The sequence below is a fragment of the Schistocerca serialis genome, chromosome 3 (assembly GCF_023864345.2).
Source record: "Schistocerca serialis cubense isolate TAMUIC-IGC-003099 chromosome 3, iqSchSeri2.2, whole genome shotgun sequence".
NCBI classification, from domain to species: domain Eukaryota; kingdom Metazoa; phylum Arthropoda; class Insecta; order Orthoptera; family Acrididae; genus Schistocerca; species Schistocerca serialis.
The window spans coordinates 301,665,177-301,686,121 of NC_064640.1; positions in this window are offsets into that span (position 1 = coordinate 301,665,177).

Consider the following 20,945-nt stretch of genomic DNA (forward strand, 5'->3'; position numbering starts at 1 on the left):
GAGTGCAAACAACTATGGAGTTAGCATTCGGATGCGCAGAACGAGAATTTGAAGACTGCAAATCGGAAACGCTGAAAGAGCCAGAATTGTGCAATGTCGGATTTCTCACGGAAACTGTTGTATATGCCAAGGCGAATAATATGGAAAAGACTGGAAGTACTACAAACGTTTCCTTTGGTTCAAAAGAGGGCCGACTGATGCGGAAGTGAGCGCTGAATGTGCACGCGCCTGAAGGCAGCGATTGTTGTAACTAGTGTCTGACGTGAGCTCCTACCGTTGTAGTACTTTGAATATCGTGTAAACTCATTTTGTGGTGTGGTAACTGTGTTGGACAGAACAAAAATCGTATGACGATGGTAGCTTTAACGTTGCTTGATCCAGAAAGTAGTTTGAAAGTGTTGAAATCAAGTTTTTAGTGTATGGTCATAGTTACATGCCTTCCGATAGAGGCTTTGGCATTATAGAGAAAAGGAAAAAGAATATTGTGGCCACGGCTAGAGTAAGAAATGCTGATCAGTGTGGGTGAAGATGATTTCTTGGATGCGCCTTCTTTAGCTAATTCGTATCTTAACGCCAACAAACTAAAAATAACCAAAGCTTCAGTAACACACTTCTCTTCAGACAAGAAAGTCAAGCTTCTAATGGGAAACCATTCTGATGAAGCAGACTGAACAGTGTTCTCCAAGTTCAAAAACGGATACCGTCCTTAGGAAATGTGCCTCAACTTCCACTGTCAAGCAAACTAAGTGAAGGAAAAAAAGACCTACTTGCTACGATTCCTTTTCTTGCTGTGAAATATAGAGCATTTTATAAATCTTTCTGTAAGTGATTTTAGAGCGTAAGAACTTGAAAGGACATTCAGAGGTTCCTTGGCATGGCACACTCTGCCTTACCAAAGTGTTAAGTCTCATGGGAGTCTTTGCTCAGTATCAAATGTTCATTTTTAAAATGTGTTTGGGTAAAACGTTAACAATAATCTCAGATATCTAAATTAATATTTCATTAAATGCAAATTGTTTGTAACATAATTTCCAATGGTTTTTTCTCATTTTCCGAAATATTTATTTTTTAGTTTATTCAGCGTTTCCTTCTTCTAGTCTTCAGTTCTGCCCACATCTCCTGTAGCTCAAGCCACGTGATTTTGGAACGGTGCATTTTAGCCCGTATAGCGCTTAGCATATTTTCAATGTTATTACTTCGCTGCTACGATAGAACACCTCCAGAAGTATCACGAAATTTTGTATAAGCGTTTTACAGAACATCTGAACAATTTGATACTAGGAACTGAAGTTGGCTTACAGACGTGAAGAGCAATGGTATTGTGCTTCTTCGTCACAGTATCATAGCTTAGATTCCGCTTTGTTTACGTTTTTTCGGTAACAGGATAAGAAGTGACAGCCAACAATACTTTTTGACGCTTTCTATTGCACTTATTCATATTCATTATGAATTTGTTACAGTAAATACGGTAAGCGATTTGCACCATTTCATCATTATTTTCAATTATTCTTTATTTATCCTTCCCCTTTTAAAGACAAGCTAAATATCTATAACATTTCTTGGTTATCTTATCAGAAAAGTCAAAACCATATACAACGCACAAAAAAATAAAAAATGCAAGATTAGTTCTCATATCTTGGAGTAATAAAAGGAGTGACAGCCAACAATTGTTTTTTAGGTTTTCTGCTGCACTGACTCATATTGTCGAATCTGCTCCAATTAATTACATTACAGCGACACTGTATATGAAACTGCCTCATGCAGAAATAATCAGATACATACAAAGGCTTAAGAATTGGCATGAGTTGCAGGAAATTAGTCAGACTGCCATTTATAAATTTCATCTACACTGTCTGACAGTTTACTCAAACACATTTGTAAATTTATAATGCACTTGTCTCGTAAACAAATGGCCATAAAGTCGCAGAAATTATCTCTACAATCCAAGACTTTATAATACCGTGTCTCGATACTTTTGAACATATAAAGTGCCTCATGTCAAGATGATATTTACAATTATACTCGAAAATTGGTTGCACCTAGCTATGATAAGTAACTAGTCCTCCTTTCACATACGTCTCTTTACATCCGTAGCAACGACAATACTGCACCACAGCTGTCACTAAACTCAAACGAGCAGAAACGTATATAAAACATTTTGAATACGTGTAATATTGAAGTTTCACGATTATCACAAACTGTAGACAGCAGCGTATTCCCAAAACCACGTGACTAGCCCGGTTTGATGTTGAGAATATGCGAAGTACACTATGCTCACTCTGCGAATGTACATTCTCTATGATTAGAGGCCGTGCATCATCTCTAATGTCTACACTGCTTCATTACTTTTTGGAGGAATTAATCAATTTCATTGTCGCTATGATAGGTGTTTCACATCTATTGGACTGCGTAAATCAAGCAAAAATAAAGTACTTAGAATTCTTTGGTAGTAGTAGTATGGTATTCTGCCTTACCGCATGTCTTGTCATGGGTTAAGTCTCTTCCACTTTTGTCTGTCCATAGACAGTCTTTTCATTTCTGAATATTTGCCTCCTTTGATATTGTCGCCGGCCTTGTGACCGAGCGGCTCTAGGAACCACCCTGCTGCTACCGTCGCAGATTCGATTCCTGCCTCGGGCACGGATGTGTGTGATGTCCTTATGTTGGTTAGGTTTAAGTAGTTCTAAGTCTAGGGGACTGATGACCTCAGATGTTAAGTCCCATAGTGCTTAGAGCCATCTGAACCATTTGATATTCCCCAGGATTTGATAACTTATTTTTCCTCTTCGCCTTTTTCCCTCCACCATTCCTTCTATTCCTTCCTTCAATAAACAGCCCCTCCTCAACCAATGTCCAATCCAGTTCCGTTTTCTCTTTCTGATGACTTTCAGTATGTTTCTTTCTTCTCCAACTCTTCTTAATACTTCTTCATTCCTAACTCGGTCTTCCCATTTCACTTTCCATTCTTCTCCATATCCACATCTCTAGTGCCTCCAATCTTCTTTCATCTTCCTCCCTCAATGTCCAGGTCTTCGCACCATATAGTGCAACGCTCCAGATGTAAGATTTGGCAAGTCTTTTCCTCATATCTTTGTTTAGTGGTCCACAAAGTAATTTCTGTTTCCTCTTGAATCCTTCTTTTGCCATTGCAATCATTTTCCTAATTTCTGCTGAGCAATACATATCATCCATTATTTCACTTCCCAAGTAATTGAAGTTATTCACTTGCTCTATTTCCTCTCCCCCTATTTTCATAAGGCATTTTCTCCCCTTTCTTCCAATTACCATGCTTTTCGTTTTCTTCTTGTTAATCTTCATCCAATATTCCTCCAATTTTGTGTTCAGATAAGCTAACATTTTTTCCATCTCTCTTGCACTCTCTGCCATCACAACCATGTTGTCTGCAAATCTTATACACTCCACTCTCCGACCCCCTATACAAACTCCTCTCCTTCCATCAACACTTTCACTAGTTTTTTCGTCCAGATATATACTGAACATTGTTGGTGATAAACCACAATCTTGTCTTACATCTCTTGCCAGTTCAATTTCTTCACTCATCACACCTCCTATTCTTACTCTTGCTCTCTTGTTCAAATATAAATTTCTAATTAGCCGTCTATCCCTTTCTTTAGGGACAGGAAAATATGTATTATTGTCACTACATCTACATGGATACTCTCCAAATCATAAAAGTGCCTGGCAGAGGGTTCATCGAACCATCTTCACAATTCTCTATTATTCCGATCTCGTACAGCGCACGGAAAGAACGAACACCTGTATCTTTCCGTACGAGCTCTGATTTCCCTTATTTTATCATGGTGATCGTTTCTACCTATGTAGGATGGTGTCAACAAAATATTTTCGCATTCGGAGGAGAACGTTAGTGATTGAAATTTCGTGAAAAGATTCCGCCGCAACGAAAAGCGCCTTTGTTTTAATGATGTCCACCCCAAATCCTGTATCACTTCAGTGACACTCCCCTATATACAAAACGTGCTGCTCTTCTCTGAACTTTTCCGATGTACTTCGTCAATCCTTTCTGGTAAGGATCCCACACGGCGCAGCAGTATTTTAAAAGACGATGGACAGGCGTAGTGTAGGCATTCTCCTTAGTAGAGCTGTTATATTTTTTGAGTGTCTTACCAATAAAACACAGTCCTTGGTTAGCCTTTCCCACAACATTTTTCTATCTGTTCCTTCCAATTTGCCGGCCGCGGTGGCCGAGCGGTTCTAGGCGGAACCACGCGGCTGCTACGGTCGTAGGTTCGAATCCTGCCTCGGGCATGGATGTGTGTGATGTCCTTAGGTTAGTAAGGTTTAAGTAGTTCTAAGTCTAGGGGACTGATGACCACAGATGTTAAATCCCATAGTGCTTAGAGCCATTTGAACCATCCTTCCAATTTAAGTTGTTCGTAATTGTAATTCCTAGGTACTGAGTTAAATTTACGGCCTTTAGATTTGACTGATTTATCGTCTTACCGAAGCTTAACGGATTCCTTTTAGGACTCATGTGATGACCTCACACTTTTCGTTATTTAGGGTCAATTGACAATTTCCGCTCCATACAGATATCTTTTCCAAATTGTTTTGCAGTTTGTTTTGATCTTCTGATGACTTTAATAATCGATAAACGACAGCATCATCTGTAAACAACCGAAGACGGCTGCTCAGACTGTCTCCCAAACCGTTTATACAGATAAGGAACAGCAGGAACCTAGAGGAATGCCAGAAATAACTTCTGTTTTACTCGATGACTTTCCGTCAGTTACGACGAACTGGGACTTCTCTGACAGGAAATCAGAATCCAGTCACATAACTGAGACGATATTCCATAAGCACGCAATTTCACGACTGTTTTGAAGCAGTTTATTTATTCTCTACGAACGAAGTCATTCAGGACGCCACATTGCTGTGTCCAATCTGAATTTTTTAAAAATGGAGCTTCCGCCGATTTCACCTATCGTTATATTCAAGCATCCTGTCATTACAACTATCTTTATAGCCATTAATCTGTTTTATAAAATTTATTTAATTACTGTTTACACAAAACTCTCGAAATTTTGTGCTCTCTAATCAGTTTTGATACAATGTGTTATCGAATACCGAAACAAAACTGATTTCAGTTCCGTATTGGCGGTTGAAACAGCGGCATGTGTCGTCTATTATATTATTTATTTATTCGAATAGCCCCTCTACAGAGAACGTGATATCAGTATTTCACTTCTTGATGCATGCATCCTCTGCAATTACCCCCATATTCGTTTCACATGTTCAGGTCTCTTGCGTCCGAAGCTGTTCGATGTTAGGAGGGTGTTTTGTTTTTCTTACTTGTTCTTCCCTTAAGACCACATTCTGAATTTTGCCCCTAAATAAATCCCTCTTATGCGTATCCATTATGTTAATATTTGCTTTTCTGAAGTTATTTAAAGTAAGAGTCAATCATACTGGTTGTCCATTCAGCTTCATTACTTTATTAAATATTTGCTTCGGCAGTCTGTCATCACCCATTCTAGCCAATGTGGGAAGGACGAGTTCTTCTATTGCGCACTCCTTACATGTTCATGGATTTTTATGTTGAATCTTGACCTGTCGTATTCTGTTTTTGTTGTCCCTGGGCCAAGTATCCTTCTAACCAGTCTTTTTCCTAGTTACAGAATGTTACTTATGGTACCTTTCCGCAGTAGTTTTAGTGTTTCGGCGTCATACAGAGTGTCAGATTCCACTACTGTACTGTAATGTTTAATTTTGGCGTCCCACAATTAAGCCTTTTTCTAGTATATGTTTCTGATGCTCTGGAATGCAATGTTCATCTTATCTGCTCTCATTTCTAGACTGTTCTTCTAAGTGTTGTTTATGTTAAGACACGCACGTAAATATTTGAATGAGCTGACTCCCATGATTTTGTTATGATTTGTGAGTAATTTATGTGGACAGTCTGCGAATACCAGGAAGTCCACATAAATGTTTCCATTTTGGTTTCCCAAGTTGATCCCTTTCGTGTCGATTTTTCTCCACTCTCTTATCACCTTCTCCAGAGTGTAGTTCGAAAGCAAAGGTGACAGTCCGTTCTTCCTGCATGATTCCTGTGTTTATCTCAGCGCTTTTGGAGAGTTCTCCACATTACCTGACGTTCGATGAGGTGTTTGTTAGTATATATTGGTTACTGTTTGTAGTTTTTTTTTTTGTCTAAACCGAATTCTTTCACAGTAATTATGAAGGATTCTCTGTCAACGGAATCATAGCCTTTCTTGAAATTTACAGATGTAACTGTGGTACCTTTGCCTCTCATATGTCTCATTTGGAGAATAGTTTTTAGATTCCAGAGCTATTCGCTGCTTTATCCATTTTTCCGAAATCCATCTTGATATTCCCTTTGTTGTGGTTGTAGTTAGGGTTCTGCACGATTGAGCAGCCCTTTAGATAAATTCTGTATGCCGCTGATAGAAGTGTTATGCCTCTATAATTATTTGGGTCAATTTAGGTCCTTTCTTGTGCAGATGATGTATATTGGTTGTTTTCCAGTTTTCTGCTATTTTTCTTTCTCCCAAATTTTAACTGTTATATTCTTAAATTTAAGAGTGACGTCATCATCTAGGGCTTTCCATAACTGCATCTTAATTCTATCCTCACCAACTGCCTTACTGGTTTTCATTAAAAATATAATTCCTTTACTTTCTTCAAACTCTGGGGCTGCTGAGTCATCGTTTTGAGTACAGTCTTTACTAACGATAAATTTTGATTCAGGTTAATGACAAGTGTGTAAATCTTCAAAAAGTTTCGGCATTATGTCACAGTTGAGAATGAGCGGTTTGGTTTGTTTTCAAGTTTAAAAGTTGTCAAGTTGGCGGTATAGATTTGGTCAATTATTTTTTAAACAGCTGGAAATAGTTTCTCTTCTTATGCATTTTTAAAATCTTCATAGAGTGGTGTAGCTCATTCGTGACGAATAACTTCCTCTCTCTTTTAAAAGTTCCAGTGGCTTTCCTTCTTCTTTCTAGGTTGTGTTTGTTTACCCTACTTTTATTTGCATTCCAGTGTTCCCATGCTTTCTGTCCTGCTTGTAGGCGCTGCTTGCATTGATCATTCCACCACGATTGCTTTTTTTTTCGTTTCGTGGATGGTGCTGTTATGATTGCTGCTTTGATTATGCCATTTTTAAGATCGTCGCACATTTGAAAGTCCTAGTTTTGAAGATCTGCCTTTAATTTTCCGAACTACAGCATATCGGTGTCATATTTCGGGTTTTCAGTTTGTCTCTCTTAAGTTTTCTATGTACTTTAGGCTTGATTTTAAATTGATCTACAAAAATGTCCTGTTCAGATCTGATTCGATATTTGCCGACTTTATAACTCTAACATTCACTATTTCTTTTCATAATTTTCTGCTTATTGCTATGTGGTGTAGATGTTTTTCACCATACATTGGTTTCGGTGACACTCACATCGTTAGCGTCTTGGTTTTTCTCTGAGAGGATACGGATTTTAAGACTCCATTGTGATTAGCACATCATTTTAGCAGTCTTCTCCAATTTCTATTGGTAAGCATATGAGCAGAATGCATACCAATTATCTTCCTGTATTTTTTCTGTTTTCCAATTCATATGTTGAAATCGCCCAATAGAATTATAGTACGGTTCGAGTGTATTTTACTCGTGTAGTTATCTATTTTCTCTCAGTTTTAGTCTATATTACGTCTGTTTTTCTCCTGGTTTTGATCATTAGTTGCAACATGAACTCTTAAAACGGTATGCACGCCATTTGAGGGTTTGAATTTTAAAGCGGATGTCCTTTCGTCAATTGGGTCGAAGCTCACTATTGAGTCAATTATTTTATTAGAAATTATGAAACCACTGCAGAAAACGGGGCAGTCTTTAATAGCCTGCTGTTGGGTTTGATCTTGTGGATTCTGTGTCCATTTGATTCAAAAGATCCGTTCTCCACAGAGTGGGTTTGCTGTACAATTTTAATCACGACGCTATTTTAATCTAAGAAATATAACATTCTCTTCTAATAACGTACAAAATTTTTATCAAGAAAACTTAGCCATCACATAAAGCAGCAATTCGACGTGGCACAGACTCAACAAGTCGTTGGAAGACCCCTGCAGAAATATTGAGCCATGCTGCGTCTAAGCCGCCCATAGCTGCGAAAATGTTGCCGGTGCAGGAGTTTGTGCACGAACTGACCTCTCAATTATGCTCCATAAACGTTCTATGGGATTCATGTCTGGCTGGTCAAACCACTCGCTAGAACTGTCTAGAACGTTCTTCAAACGAATCGCGACCAATTGTGGCCTGGTGAGAAGACACATTGTCAGCCATAAAACTTCCAACGTTGTTTAGGAACATGAAGTCCGTGAATGGCTGCAAATGGTCTTCAAGTAGCCCAAGATAACTATTTCCAGTCAGTGAGCGGTTCAGTTGGACCAGAGGACCCAGTCCATTCCATAAAAATGCAACCCACACTATTATAGAATCACCAAAAGCTTGCACAGGGCCTTGTTGACAACTTGGGACCATTGCTTCGTGGGGTCTGCGCCGCAATCGAACACTACCACCAACTGAAATCGGGACTCATCTGCCCAGGCCACGGTTTTCGAGTAGTCTAGGGCCAATTGATATGGTCACGAACCCAGGAGAGCTGATGCTGGAAAAGGCACTTGCGTCGGTTGTCTGCTGCCATAGCCCATCAACGCCAAATTTCGCAACACCGTCCTAACGGACACGTTCGTCGTACGTGTCACATTGACTTCTACGGTTATTTCACGCTGTGTTGCCTGTCTACTATCACTGACAAATGTACGCAAGCGCCTCTGCTCTCAGTCGTTAAGTGAAGGCCGTCGGCCACTGCGTTGTCCGTGGTGAGAAGCAATGCCTGAAATTAAGTATTTTCGCCACGCTGTGGATCTCGAAATATTGAGTTACCTAACGATTTGCGAAATGGAATGTCCCATGCCTCTAGCTCCAGCTACCATTCCGCGTTCAAAGTCTGTCGATTCCCGCCGTGCAGCCACAATCACGTCGGGCACCATTTGACATGAATCACCTGAGTACAGATGACAGCTCCACCAATGCACTGCCCCCTTATATATGCATATCGCTATCCCAACCGAGCGAGGTGGCGCAGTGGTTACACACTGGACTCGCATTCGGGAGGACGACGGTTCAATCCCGTCTCCGGCCATCCTGATTTAGGTTTTCCGTGATTTCCCTAAATCGCTTCAGGCAAATGCCAGGATGGGTCCTTTGAAAGGGCACGGCCGATTTCCTTCCCCATCCTTCCCTCACCCGAGCTTGCGCTCCGTCTCTAATGACCTCGTTGTCGACGGGACGTTAAACACTAATCTCCTCCTCCTCCTCCTCCGCTATCCCATGACTTCTGGCACCCCAGTGTATATTTCCACTGTAAAGAGAGTCAGGTTTCTCCTTTTGTTCAATTTATGATTAATCTAATTATCCGAAAACAAAGTAGGTAAACATCGTCTTAAATTTGAATGAAATGAAGAAGGAAGTGGAAAAAGACATAACCCAAGTGTGATTTCCCCAAGAAAAACCAAATTCTGACGTTTATATTTGCCGTGTTGATGGCGATAAGCGTCTATGAGCTCACTGAAGTTGACTACGAGATAATCTCCTCATACTCACATAAATATTGTTTATTGGCTAAATCTGAGTCGACGCTGTTGTCATTTTCAGTAGCCCACAACTTCTTTGTCGGCAGATACAACTTAATAGGAGTGGGCGTCTCCTCTGGCTCCTATTAGACAGTTGAAGTTTCCATTACTATAAGGCATACTTTCGTGCTTCGAAGCGTGAACTCAGTCTGGATATTCTTAGCTCCCTATGCATCTGTCTTCGTCTCTGTCTCTAGTTGTTTGACTGTCCCCTTACAACCTATCTCTCTCTCTCTCTCTCTCTCTCTCTCCTCCATGTCCCTCTTTCCTTTCTTTCTGCATTAAGTTTCACACGCATTCCCTGTTTCGTTATTATATCACATTTTTACACTCACTGCCTCATCTGCCTTCAATGGTACAACATTCCATTTCTTATGTTAACATTTTGGAATGTAATTTTAGAAGAAGAAATGTGCAAATAGGAGAGCACCTTACGGTTATCATTACAGATGAAGACAGCACAGTGGTTAGCGGACCTGTGTTCGGGTAGGAGCAGTATTCAGAGCTTTGTTCGGCCTAACTTAGATTTACTGCAGCTTTCTACAATCACTTTACAAGAATTCAGGGATGGGTCCCTCAAGAAGACCATGTCCAAGTTCCTTCTCAAGCCTTGTAAAACTGACCTAGTACTCCTCTAGTGACATCTGCGAGACCTTAAAATTTCGGCTCTCATTGACCCATAATTTTTGTGTAAGATTTTATTACCATGTACATAAAATATGAAGCGTATCTCAGATTTACCATTAACAACGTTACATAAATTGCTAGGGCCATCCTGTGTCGTACTTAGGTATAAACTTTTTTTTCTGATGAACCGTATTTCTCGAGATAATTCTGCAATGCGTATAAAATAATTCCTCATAGAAGAGTAACACCACTTTTCTTTCTTTCTTTCTTTTTGTTTTTAAAAGAAAGGAGGGAACCTCTTCTTCGAGGCTAAACTGGACAGAGGGCACGACGGTTCCACATGTTAGTGGCGGTAGCGTCCTTTCCACATGTTAGTGGCGGCTGAATCAGGAGTATTCCAGGCTCACAATCTGGTATTTTAGGAATTCAAGAATGACCCAAGATTTCCTACTCTCTACAACTGACAACTTAAAATCACTAAATCGAAAGTTCACACAGTGAATGCAATAACCCAGGTGGTAACTCTGATGAGAAAACCATCATCACATATTGTAATGCATTGAGACCTAGGGTTCTGGGGAAACCCAACATTTACGATGATGAAGAGATACGCTATACTGAAAAGCCTCCTAAGTTTAAGTGCAAAAAGAAGTAGTAATTAGGAATATAACATGAAAATTCTCTTCTGAAAATTGGGAAACAGAAGGAATTGGAATTATTTCTACAGAAGAACCACACACAAGTCTTAGCTTTGCAGGAAACGAGATTCTTAGATGAAAATGTAGTTGACACACAGTATTACAGACTTTATAAAGGAAAACTAGCAGTAAGAACAATGGAAAACAAGCCAGTGTTGTAATTGTAATTCCTAGGTATTTAGTCGAATTTACAGCCTTTAGATTTGACTGATTTATCGTCTTACCGAAGTTTAACGGATTCCTTTTAGCACTAATGTGGATGACCTCACACTTTTCGTTATTTAGGGTCAATTGACAATTTCCGCCCCATACAGATATATTTTCCAAACGGTTTTACTATTTGTTTTGATCTTCTGATAACTTTATTAGTCGATAAACGACAGCGTGACCTGCGAACAACCGAAGACGGCTACTCAGATTGTCTCCAAAATCGTTAATATAGATAAGGAACAGCAATGGGCCTATAACACTACCTTGGGGAACGCCAGATATCACTTCTGTTTTACTCGATGACTTTCTGTCAATTACTACGAACTGTGATCTCTCTGACAGGAAATCACAAATCCACTCACATAACTGAGACGATGTTCCATAAGCACGCAATTTCACTACGAGCCGCTTGTGTGGTACAGTGTCAAAAGCCTTCTGTAAATTCAGAAACACGGAATCGATCTGAAATCCCTTGTAAGTAGAACTCAACATTTCATATGAATAAAGAGATAGTTGTGTTTCACAGGAACGATGTTTTCTAAACCCATGCTGACTATGTGTCAATAGACCGTTTTCTTCGAGGTAATTCATAATGTTCGAACATAATATATGTTCAAAAATCCTGCTGCATGTCGACGTTAACGATATGGGCCTGTAATTTAGTGGATTACTCCTACTACCTTTCTTGAATATTGGTGTGACCTGTGCAACTTTCCAGTCTTTGGGTATCGATCTTTCGTCGAGCGAACGGTTGTATATGATTGTTAAGTATGGGGCTAACGCATCAGCATACTCCGAAAGGAACCTAATTGGTATACAGTCTGGACCAGAAGACTTGCTTTTATTCAGTGATTCAAGTTGCTTCACTACTCCGAGGATATTTACTTCTACGTTACTCATGTTGGCAGCTGCTCGCGATTCTAATTCTGGTATATTTACTTCGTCTTTTTTTTGTGAAGGCATTTCGGAAGGCTGTGTTTAGCAACTCTACTTTGGCAGCACTGTCTTCCGTAGTATCTCCATTGCTATCGTGCAGAGAAGGCATTGATTGTTTTTTTGTCGCTAACATACTTCACATACGACCAGAATCTCTTTGGATTTTCTGCCAGGTTTCGAGACAGTTTCGTTGTGAGAACTGTTATAGGCATCTCGCATTGAAGTCCGCGCTAAATTTCGAGCTTCTGTAAAAGATCGCCAATCTTGGGGATTTTGCGTCAGTTTAAATTTGGCATGTTTGTTTCGTTGTTTCTGCAACAGTGTTCTAACCCGTTTTGTGTACCGAGGAGGATCAGCTCCGTCGTTTGTTAATTAATTGGTATAAATCTCTCAATTACTGCCGATACTATTTCTTTGAATTTAAGCCACATCTGGTCTACACTTATGTTATTAATTTGGAATGAGTGGAGATTGTCTCTCAGGAAGGCGTCAAGTGAATTTTTATCTGCTTTTTTGAATAGGTATTTTTTGCTTATTTTTCGAGGACTTGGGGATTACAGTACTCAGTCCTCAAATCCTCGAAAAATAAGCGAAAAATATACGTATTCAGAAATATCTAATTACAGAAATAAGGAAAGCCCTAAACAGAAACAACATCAAAGATTCGGAAATAACAGACAGAAATATTTTCAAGAATAAAATATTAAATTTAGAAGCCTTTTAATGTAGAAGAAATAAAAAATCTGGAGCGACATGTACAGAAGAAAGGAAAAGACAACATGGAGAAAAGATGAAGGAGAGCTGAAAGAATAAAAAACAAAAAGGAAGGAAGAGAAATTGAAGTTGTTATGTGATCCTAAATTGTCAGTATTAAAATTTAAAAAAAAAATGAAAAAAACGCTCATGTGGATGAAATTAAAATTGAAACCGATGCTCATTTGGACAAGTGCCGATTTGATTATGAAAATTAGTCACATTAGTTATTTAAGGAACTCATGGCCCAGAATTAATAAAGCAACTTAATTCAATTACGTTATCAGTACGCTTGAGTATAGCTGTAGATGGTTAAAAATGAAGAAGCTAGTTTATTCTGCATATTTACATTCACTAATGAGTTATGGAGTTGTTTTCTGGGGAAAAGAAACTTACAGCAACAGTGTTTTCAGAATACAGAAGCCTGTTATAAGACTTTTATCCGGTGTTGTTTATAGGAATGAAAATACGATCATGTGTATCGAAATTAATAGAGACGCGAAATAATTTGGGCGAAGATAAGTGTTAAAGATGGATGAAGCATGGTATCAGGTGCTTTTATAGACCCCTGCCTCAGCAGCAGTAGTGGCGGAACATCCGATGGGGAACTTGGAGAATAGTTCACGTAAATTTCCTTTTTATGTTATAGTTTTAAAGGGAGATTTTAACTTACCAGCTACAATCTTGATGACTCAATTGATTAGGACGGGTAGTAGGGACGGAGAATCAATTGAAATTGATCTAAATGTCAGAATGTAATTTTCACTATGTAGCGGAGTGTGCAATGATTTGAAACTTCCTGGAAAATTAAAACTGTCTGACGGATCGAGACTCGAACTCGCGACCTTTGCTTTTCGCGGACAAGTGCTTTACCATTTGAGCTAAATGCTTTATCCCAAAATTACTTTGAGCAGTTGATCAGAGATATGACTCGTGAAGATGACATCTTAGACATGGTGGTGAAGAACAGACTCGAACTCTTCGACTCAGCGTAAAACAGGCAATCAGTGGTCATAACGCCGTTACAGCATCACTGAATACAACTGTAAGAAAGTAGGAAGATCTTTCTGTTTAGTAAGAGCGACGGAAGATAGATTTCAGATTACTTGATGGGTCATCACGTAAATTTCATCTCTAGCACTGACAATGTTGAACCTCAATGGACGAAGTGCAATAGCATCATACAACACACTTTAGGCGAGAATATACGGTGCACAATTTTGAGGGATGGAAAAGAAAGACCCACTGTGGTTCGAGAACAATGTTAGATAGCTGCTACGAAAGCAAAGAGAGCTTCACTGCAAATTTTAACGTAGCCAAACCCGTGTAGGCAAACGTAAACTAAGTGAAGCCAAAATTGGCGCAAGGAGGGTTATTCGTAAAGGGTTGAGCGAATTCTAAAGTAAAATTTAATCTTCCGATAAGACAAAAAAAATCCCAAGAAATTTTGATTGTAAGATCGCACCTTTAAATCGTCGCACGAACAACGAGATGATAGATATCGCAATATAAGAATAGAAAAGCAACTGAAATAGCCCAACAGCGTAAAGACCACTGGACCTTACGGGATACAGTTTAATTCTACATAGAGAATGCGAAAGAACTTGCCCCTCTTCTAGCAGCAGTATAACGTAGGTCTCTCTAAAGGTGAAGCCTTCCTAATTACTGGAAAAAAGCAGGAAGGGTCGTCGAACAGACGCACAAAATCATGGGCCTATATCTGTGACGACGGTCTGTTGGAATTTTGGAACATGGTTTATGATCTCGTATTATGACATTTCTGGAGTTCTAAAATGTTCTTTGTAGGAATCAACATGGGTTCCGAAAACAACGATCGTGTGAAACCCAGTTGACTCTGTTTGCTCACGAGACCCAGACAGCAGTAGACTCAAGTGCACAGATAGATATCGTGTTCCTTAACTTCCGGAAGGCGTTCGGTACAGTTCCGCACTGCTGCCCAGTGAACAAAATACGAGCGTACGGAATATCAGTGATGATACTGAAGAGTTTCTAGCAAACAGAAAACAGCATGTCATTTTAAACGGAGAGAAGTCTTCAGACGCACAAGTAACTTCGGGCATGACCCATGGAGCGTTATATGACCACTACTTTCCACAACATACTTAGGTAACCTAATACATAACGTCGGAAATACCACGAGGTTTTTCTCGGATGATCCTGTTTTATACAGAGAAGTCGTAACGCTAAAAATAGTAGCGAAATACAGGAAGACCTGCACAGGATCGACGCTTGGTGCAGGGAGTGGCCATAGACCCTCAACGTAAACGAATATAACGCATTGCGAATGCATAGACGGAAAGGCTCTTTATTGCATTATTACAAAATTGCAGAACAATCATTAGAAACAGCTACTTTCATAAAGAGATCCGTAAAATATCTAGGAATATGCGTACGGAGCGATCTGAAGTGGAACGACTACATCAAATAACTCGCGGATATTGCAGATGCCACACTGATATACATTAGTAGAATCGTCAGGAAATGTAGTCCATCAACGAAGGAAGCAGCTTTCAGAACAAATAGTTCAAATGGCTCTGAGCACTATGGGACTTAACATCTCAGGTCATCAGTCCCCTAGAACTGAGAACTATTTAAGCCTAACTAACCTAAAGACATCACACACATCGATGCCCGAGGCAGGATTCGAACCTGCGACCGTAGCGGTCGCGCAGTTCCAGACTGAAGCGCCTAGAACCCCTCGGCCACCACGGCCGGCTCTTTCAGAACACTCGTTGGACCAATTCTTGAATATTACTCATCAGTCTGGTATCCGTACCAGATAGAAATGATACAGGAAATAAAGAAAATCCTAATAAGAGCAGCACGTTTCGCTACAGGTTCGTTTAGTAGGCGAGAACGCGTCACGGAGATACTCAGCCAACATTGGCAGACGTTGCAACACAGGTGTTTTGCATCACAGTACGGTTTACTGTTGCAATTCCGAGATCGCGAGTTTCTAGAAGAGTAATTCAATATAGTGTGTATAAAAACTGTGGAAGCCCTTGCATTCTAGTTTTTCCATACACATCATCACTTCGAGGCAATTCAAACCACATCATTTCACACACTCAATATCAGTCATACAACCGTTATTGTTCTCTGTCACGACAGCTTGATGCATACCCAGATTCATTGAAACAATAAAAAGAGAGAAGCAACAGCAGAAATAATCTTTATATGAAAGACATGCAGGTAGTCAACAAAAGTAACGAAACAACAAAAACACAACACATTACCACGCATAATAAGGTGTAGGAAACCCGTTGGCGCCGGCCGGAGTGGCCGAGCGGTTCTAGGCGCTACAGTCTGGAACCGTGCGACCGCTACGTCGCAGGTTCGAATCCTGCCTCGGGCATGGATGTGTGTGATGTCCTTAGGTTATTTAGGTTTAAGTAGTTCTAAGTTCTAGGGGACTGATGGCCTCAGATGTTAAGTCCCATAGTGCTCAGCCATTTGAACCATATTGATGATAGCACACTCCTCTGATACGCTAATTGACTCACTATATAGTAAAATTAGATAGGATGTCAGAATATGTTAAAGTTGTACCTACAATAAACTTGTTTTGTTGGTTTCTGAATGAGTTATAAAATATTAAGTTATGAATTTTGTCATACAATAATCCATTTGAGGCAGTGAGAATCATAAGGACCTAAAGCACATCATTGTCGATTGTGAGATTGTAGCATTTATTCGTCCACTGTGCCAAATTATAACTAAATCTGAGGGGGGTGCGATGGGGAGGTTCCCTTGTGAGAGCCATTTGAACCATTTTTGAAACCCGTTGGCATTCAAAACCAATTCCAGTCATCTTGAAATGGATAAATGCATATCTTATGTAGTTCTCAAGGGAATCTGCACCGTTCTTCTTGTGCAATAGTGGAAAGCCTAAAAAATTGAGTAATATTGATATTGCTGACCGCGGTGGCCAGGGGAGATGCAACAATTCATCTTCCTGTTCACAGTACCAGTCCTGGACGATACGAGCTGTGTGAACAGGGCCCTCTAGTCTTGGAACACAGCATCAACGTCAATGAACAAACACTGTACCATGGGAAATTTGGAAATTTGTTGTAAGTTTTTATGGGACCAAACTGCTGAGGTCACCGGTCCCTAGGCTTACGCACTACCAAACTAACTTACGTTAAGGACAACACACACACCCATGCCTGAGGGAGGACTCGAACCTCCGACGGGGCAGCTTCGCGAACCGTAGAAAGGCGCCGTAATCTGCGAGGGTACCCCGCGCGGCGTACCACGAGGAAGAACTGATCAGCCCCAACGGTCACGTACTCCTTAGCAGTAACGCGGTCTTGCACAGTACCCATAGGGCGCATATAATACCACGATTGTCCAAATCATCACCGAATCCCTACCGTGTTTCACTCTTGTGACGTAAACTCTGCCAGAAGTTGGAAACAGTGTGCAACAAGACTCATCTGACCAAATGACTTTCTTCCATTCCACCAAAGTCGAGGTTTTATGGCTGTGGCACCATGTCTTCCTGTAAAGGGCATTTGCATCACTGGTGAGTGGTTCTGGAATTCCAGTTTGTCCTGCAATTCTCTGCTTTTAGACCCCCCTCCTCCATTTCGTATTTTTATGGTGCTGACAAGGTTCGCGATTGCGACAGCCAGTTCTGCAGTAACTTTTGTAGTTGTCGTCTTCTTATTTTACGTCTCAATCCTCTTATTGACAGTCTATCACGAGCACTCAGCACACACTTGCACTCGCTTTGTGCGTTAACGGAAGGTGTTTTTCCACTTTTCCTGTACACAGTATAAATCTTCGATTCGGTGTCCCTTCGTACACCAAAAACTTCGGCTGCCTTAGGGAAGCGGGCACCTTACAAGCACCAACAATTTGCCCATTTCGGAATTGACTTAGCTCTGACATAATGCACTTGCAACTATAAAGAACACCGTTTTGATGACCACTGCTGACACTTGCAACGTATTGAGGACATTTCACAGGTGCCGTTCGTGGTCACGTACAAGAGCACAAGCCGTAGACTTGGTTAGCATCTACATTTGTGTTCAATCATGCATTTCTCACGGTGTTTCCATATTTTGTCCAACCCCTGTATCTTCCGACTTCATTGAAATAATAAAAAGAGAGAAGGAATAGCAGGAATACTCTTTATATGAAAGACAATTCTTCTTGGAAATAGTGGCAGAACTGTCAATGTGAATAATTTGTATGTTCCTCAGTGCTAAGAAAACTGTTAAATATTAGCATCCTTTCAAATCTTTATTAAGTGAAGCCAACATTTTTATGTTCTTAATTTCGGCAGGCAGTGTAATGTAAACACAACATAGATGCTGCAATCTGAAAAATATGGCACTTCAATCTACAGCGCTACTGCTCCTCTAGACACTGTGAAACTTGGCATCGGGGTCACGAGCACAGCTTCAGTTGTGCACGTTTTGAGGAGCTTTTGCACTTGAGCAACTCGCGTGACGTAATTACGTTACAGGCCAAATACATGCAAATTTGATAAACAACGTGCGCGCACCACGATATGCACAGCTAGCCCTTTCACTCAACTAGAGGTTTACCTCAGTGCCACCAGGTGGTAGCACACTGCGGCAGACTTTCCTCCCCGTTCACTCGCCATAAATCCTGCTAGGTGATAGCACGCCGGCGGCGGTGGCCGAGAGGTTCTAGGGGCTTCAGTCTGGAACCGCGCGACTGCTACGGTCGCAGGTTTGAATCCTGCATCGGGCATGGATGTGTGTGATGCCCTTAGGTTAGTTAGGTTTAAGTAGTTCTAAGTCTAGGGGTCTGATGACCACAGATGTTAAGTCCCATAGTGCTTAGAGCCATTTGAACCATTTGAACCCTATGGATCTCAGCGCCAAATTTGTGTTCTAGTCAGGTGACCATGTTGGTAGATATTTCTAGCTGAGTTTACGCATTTACACAAACGGTAGATTGTGTCTAGAGTTGGTTGTTTACTGTGCAGGAATCGGCTTTGTAAACATGAACTACGTTGAATGTATTTTAAATGCTAACAGAAAAGTAAAACTATGAGGAAGCGTCGTGAATCGTGCGTGGGTAACTCAGTCGGTAGAGCACTCGCCCACGAAAGGCAAAGTTTCAGAGTTCGAGTCTCGGTCCAGCACACAGCTTTAATCTGCCACGAAGTTTCATATCAGAGCACACTCGGCTGCAGAGTGAAAATCTCCTTTTGTGAAATTATCAGGAAAAGCTAGCCGCAAAGGAACTAGGGCCTCCGAGAGCAGATCCTTTCATTGAGATAGTTACGAAATGAAATAAGCGTGACTACAAGCTAACATTTAACAACGGAAGTGTAGAACTAGCACAAGTCCTTGTGTGGGTGCAGCGTAAGAATATCTGATTTTCAGCGCGGAAGTAAATTTGTGAACTAATACACCTGTTAGGGACCTTGTACATTTGTCCGAAAAAATGAGAAAGCACGAAAACTCCCACTTACACAAAAATGCGAAACGTAGAGTAGTGAAAGCTTAATCATTATTTCGTTATTGCCTTAAACTGTACTTAATTATGCACAAAACAACAAAATTCCATAAAAACAATTCTTTCCTTTGTCAAATAAGTTATGCTTCTCATTATTATTATAATTATTACTGTTGTTGTTATTATTGGCAGTGGCTGCAGTTGTATAAAATTGTTGTTAAGCATAACGTTATACAGCAGATGCTATTAATTTCACTCTCCCAAACTTATCTGAATCTAAAAATTTGTGAACTCTCACAATGTATACTCACGAGCCGCCACAGGGACTATGTATGGGAAATATTGTCCAATAGAGACACAATTCCATGAACATATACACCATCAGCGGGTATGTAAATCTTTAGAGTAGTGACCATCTGTGATGACTTGAACGGCAACCAGAGTGCATTCGTGTTATCAGTATGTGACCATTTCTCATGTATAAAAGAGCATGTAATAGGTGAACAGTCCATCACATTATTAGTGTGCACAGAGAAGGACTATGAGACTGCCGTGTGCTCGCGAGTTTTTAGAGTTTCTAACAGACGGCAGAGTTTGAAAGGGGGCCTTTGTGGGTCTCCACATAGATAACTGGTATAATTGTGCGATTTCCAGGCATGTGGGGTGTTTTGATGCGATAGTGGCCCGATGTTGAAGTGTGTTCCGTTCATCGTCAAGGTTGTAATCGACATAAGTCTGATCATGCCAATCATAACCTCTTCGTATCTGGAACTGTCATTCGGTCACACGTAATAAGCTCACTGAAAGAACACCAACCGTGTGCCCCACTAGTTGTTTACTAGATAGTCATACCATGATTGGGACACTACAAGCACCATTGCACAAAAGACTGCCTTTAGTGTGGCGCCATACATAGGACGATGGATCGATGGCATCGTATCTTCTTCAGCGATGAAATTCGCTACTGCGCTACCTCGGCTCACCATCATCTACGACTATGGGGGTACCGAGAGACACACCTGTGCTACTGCTAAGGGCCTTGATGTGAACATACATCAGGTATGAATCCAGGTCACGTCTGGTAGTGACGCAGGGAACTGTGATGGAACAGTAGTAAGCGACAGACATCTTATGTTCTCACGGATCACCTCTCGTGAGATTATGGCTCAAATGGCTCTGAGCCCTATGGGACTTAACAGCTGTGGTCATCAGTCCCCTAGAACTTAGAACTACTTAAACCTAACTAACCTAAGGACATCACACACAGCCATGCCCGAGGCAGGATTCGAACCTGCGACCGTAGCAGTCGCGCGGTTCCGGACTGCGCGCCTAGAACCGCGAGACCACCGCGGCCGGCTCGTGAGATTATATCCTAGTACTGTCTTTCAACAGGATAACCCTCGTTTATATGCAGAACGTGTCTCCATGAACGGTCCGCGTGATGTTGACGTACCCTTGGTCCAGTAACAGCCCCGAAATGCTTCGAATAGTAAATATTCTGATGAAAACATTATGAACACCGCCCACCGCAAGATTGAATGCCGCATGGTAGCGTTGCTGGCACATGACGTGGTAAGAAAAGAA